Below are 4,475 nucleotides of genomic sequence, written 5' to 3'. Positions count from 1 at the left end.
AAGTGCCAGACCTTAATCACACTTTCTCCTTATGATGATATGTCAAATTCTTTCCTATGATGCATTATAAGTTGTTGACAGTGAATTCCCTTTCCCCCAAATTAGACACTTGTATAGACCAGTTTTATGTTATAAATAGCATGTGTTTTATTGGTGCCTGACTCTTCTTTTCTTTGACTTTGCAATCAATATACTTAACCAGCCCACTACCATGTATTCAGTCATTCATTTGAGTACTGAACATTTATGGAGAAATATCCATCAGTATTAATTATTCATAATGGTGCATTGGATAAATAATGTTAATGATAACCATTATTATTTTGCTGTTATTATTTAATGATGTTGAGATCATCAGGCTAATTGATAATGGAATAAAACAGTGTTTCCATATTTATTACTCCTTAATATACCTTAATCATAATTTGTCTTGATGGTGCTGTTGAATGATCATGTTGAAGTTGATCGTCTTTCATATGCTCTATGCAAATATATTATTTTCTTACACAAACTATTTGCTTTTATCCGTTTGAACATTTAAAAGATATAAAATAGGGTATTCCTTTCCTTGGATTTCATATAAACAGCACTATAGAGCACTTTTGTAAATGTGTGATTTGCCTCATTAACTAATTAAAAGAAACGAGTATCGTGCAGTGATTTTTTTTCTTATAAGCAGCAACAGGAGAAGTTAAAATGACACGTTAAGTTCTTAATATTTGCTCTTATGATATTAGATGGCCACACCCCTAGAAACGCCAATCACATTAGCGTGCATTATTTCTCTCACGCGCGCTGCTCTCACCCTCTCTTTTTCTCTCTCGTTCGCGCGCGCTCATCTCCATCACCCTCTCGCTACTGAGAAAAAACCCGCCGGCGCGAAACAGATGGGAAGGCATCCGCGGATTTTGCGACCGTTACAGTGCAGAGAATAGCCGTCAAAACTTAACGGACACCGAAAAGAAGTTCATTTTGTCCAGAAGACTTCTGGACTGAGAACTCGAGGACATTTCACGTCTGTTCACGACTAGAAAAGTAAGTTTTGCTTTAGTGACACCGCGTTGAACAGAACGTAAGTGTGTGGAGTGGATTAGTGCGTAATATTCGTCGAAGAAAAGCTTTTTGTAGGCTTTATTCGACTAATAATAACTTTGAAGAGCAGAACAATGACGAATGTTACTCAGTATTCACTGGTTTGGTCACACTTTACACTCATGTTGCAGCGCATTGTAATTACATAAGTACTGAGTAATATCAAAATAGATATAAAATAGACACTAAACTTAAGAAATGTGTTAATCTTTATTTATATATTTATTTGATGTGACGTGCTGCATGAAAGACGCACTGCTGCGGAAGGCTTTATAATGTAATGCGTCCTGCTTTAAACAAAATGTTTTGTGTGTGTGTGTGTAATCTTAAAATGGAAAAATATTCTAGATGATAAATAATATAGTATAATGTATTTATATTAAATAACAATGCTACTGAAAAGTCATGTAATATAATATCTTATATTTAATCTGTGGGTCTTTAGCCTTTTAGACGTTTTGATGAGATTAATTTACACGAAGTTGCTCATTTGAGCAAAATAGTAGTTGTTAAACGTTGGACTACTTGTTGAAAGGAGAGTTGTGTGACACTGTCGGCCATCATTAGGGAATGATAGATGCATTCATTCATAATACCCTTACTAGACATAAACGTTGGACTACTTGTTGAAAGGAGAGTTGTGTGACACTGTCAGCCATCATTAGGGAATGATAGATGCATTCATTCATAATACCCTTACTAGACAAAAAAAAATCTGTGCTTAAGAGCGTATTTTCATTTGTTTTGAGAAGGTCGACCTTCATCACATTTTATCTTTATGATGATGATTTCATTTGCATAAAAGTAGCCCATCTTTCTCTCCTGCTGCATGCTCAGTTGTTGACACAAAAATACCGTTCCCCCAATTCAGTTTGTCACTTTTAACAATTGCATTATGCAATATTTTTTAAAACAAATATATTTTATAGTGTTTGACCCATTTTTCTCCTTAACCAACTCACCACAATTTATTCAGTAGTTGCCTGAACATATATGGTATATTATTCACAAGTATTCATTAGTTCTTTTAATGATGCCTTTATTTAGTTCCCATATTACTTAGTGGTTTTGAGGTCATTATGCTAATAGAAAATAGAATAAAATAGTGTTTGTATATCCATTCTTTATTATTGTCATTTTCATTTGCATAATGTAATATGCAGTGACTGTATAAAAGTGATGTTGAGTTGTCACATGATAGTATATATTAGCCATTCACCAGACCTCCTCATGTACTTATATGGGATGTACCACCAGTCCTTTCTGCTTATAAACTAAACCAGGTAGGACTGGGTTATAACTTGCCTTCTTCAAGTTTGTAGTACTCAAATTAACTGCTTCATATGGGTTGTGCAAATAGTGCTGCTGTCCGTGGTGCTGAAACGTGGATGGCATCATAAAGGCAGCAATCGAACAATGCATTACTTCTCCTACTAACAATACATTAGCTCTTCCATACTGTTGGACCATGAACTGAGAACTGCAGTCAGTAATGTGAACAACTGTCCATTCTTCCTTTGGATAGTTGCACCAACATTTTGCAGGCACCCTCTTGTGCCCATGCATAACAGGAGCTGCTCTGCTGGCAGGGCATATCAAGCTAATCAGAAATGACGTTGTTAGTTGTAGGAGAGTAAGCATGGTTGTAATAAGAAAAAAAATGACTCATACATGGTTTAGCGCTTTCAGGATTCTCTTTTTCTGACTTGAGAATTTGTGCAGATGTTGGTTTAGCTCTTAAGAGCATATGGAGTCTGTCTCTGTGTCTCAGGTGGTCTTTTGCAAGTGCTTGTGGGAAACTGTTGACCCCTTTTGTCACTCAGCTTGTGCATGCTGCTTATTGAGTGTTCTTTGACATGAATAATGAGCAATGTATTGTTTTAAGTAGATTACATGTTCCTTTGAATTGTATTTTACAGACTGAGCACATTTATTAAAAGAATTGCTCACCCCAAATAGAACATTTGCTGAACATTTACTCCCCCTCAGGCCAACCAAGATGTAGATTAGCTTATTTCTTCACCTGAACAGATTTTGAGAATGTAGAATTACGTCAATTGCTCACCAGTGGATCCTCTGCAGTGAATGGGTGCCATCAGAATAAGAGTCCAAACAGCTGATAAAAACATAGCAATTATCCACAAGTAATCCACACGACTCCAGTCCATCAATTAGGTGAATGTAACATAATGTCCACCAAGACGTTTTTAACAAACCATTTCTCTATCCATAATATTGCTTTCACCGGTTTTGTGGGAATATTTTGTATGGGATATTGTCTGCTGATATGAAAAGTTCACTGTATATCGTAATAACAAATAGAATTTTTGACAGCGATGATATTTTGTTTTCTTTTTACATTTAAACATGTTAAATATTACATATATGTATGTAATATAATGTGTATTTCCATCACAGGTTTGGTCTTAAATTTCACATAAGGTGGTATTAAAAAGGTCTTAAAAAGTCTTAAATTTAACTTGTTCATATCTGTAGACACCCTGGACAAATATGCACAGATCAAGCACTGTTCATAAACAGTTTTAACAAATATGTTGGTGGATTTTGATGTGAGAGGACAAGAGTGGATGGCCTTTTCACTGGATGAAGCGTTATTATGGATTATGGACTGGTATTTTGACCAGAAGTGACAAACACACAGCTTCACAAGATGTTGGTGTAGTGGAGTGTACTGGAGTTTTTGTGAAGTTTTTATCAGCTGTTTGGACTCTTAAGTCTGAGGGCATCAATTCACCGCAGAGGTGAGCAAGTGATGCAATGCTGAATTTCTCCAAATCTGTTCCAATGAAGAAATAAACTGATCTTGGATGGACTGAGGATGAGTAAAATTTCAGCAAATTTTCATTTTTGGGTGAACTATTCCTTTAAATCCACTGGTCATGAAGTGAGATCACTTGATCTTTTTCTTGCAGATTGCTGGCTTTTCTTCTGTTAGAACAGTCATCCACTGTTATTTTCCCCCAAGAGATGGATTATAACTTTTGACATAGGCCTGGGCGATAAAACGGTATCGATATTTATCGACTTCTTCGATAACGATATAAAAATTTTTCAATATAGTGCACGATATAGGCACGTGCTATGAGTGACGCAGACAGCACACAAACACGAACACATGCTGAATTGAGTGATGTGCCTGCCTGTGATGAGGAGATTGTGAATAAAAAATAATAATATTAGCCGAATTTAAAATAAACATTTGCATTTGAATGTTAGGAGTGCGAGGGAGTGCAAGTGACGTTGTTGCATTTTAATGTTTTGTTAGTCTAGCCCATGAGATGCGCCACTGCTGTGTTATGCATTCAAAATATTAGAGAAATATAGAAGCTCAATGCGGAGAATATCTTGATTAGGAGAAAACT

The 4,475-nt window shown here is 35.8% G+C and overlaps 1 protein-coding gene across 1 annotated transcript in view; it reads left to right on the top strand.

The window, feature by feature from the left end:
• Window positions 1-816: 816 nt before the first annotated feature.
• Window positions 817-4,475, top strand: part of LOC107718199 (caM kinase-like vesicle-associated protein) — a 72,005-nt gene continuing 68,346 nt past the window's right edge. Inside the window, exon 1 of the mRNA XM_016525179.1 lies at window positions 817-1,035. The gene's annotated coding sequence lies outside the window, so the exon portion shown is untranslated. The remainder of the gene's footprint in view (window positions 1,036-4,475) is intronic.

This window comes from Sinocyclocheilus rhinocerous, unplaced genomic scaffold (genome assembly GCF_001515625.1).
Source record: "Sinocyclocheilus rhinocerous isolate Xijiao unplaced genomic scaffold, SAMN03320098_v1.1 scaffold1111, whole genome shotgun sequence".
Classification (NCBI taxonomy): domain Eukaryota; kingdom Metazoa; phylum Chordata; class Actinopteri; order Cypriniformes; family Cyprinidae; genus Sinocyclocheilus; species Sinocyclocheilus rhinocerous.
The sequence above is the reverse complement of the archived record's forward strand: the minus strand, read 5'-3'. Positions and strand labels throughout refer to the sequence as shown.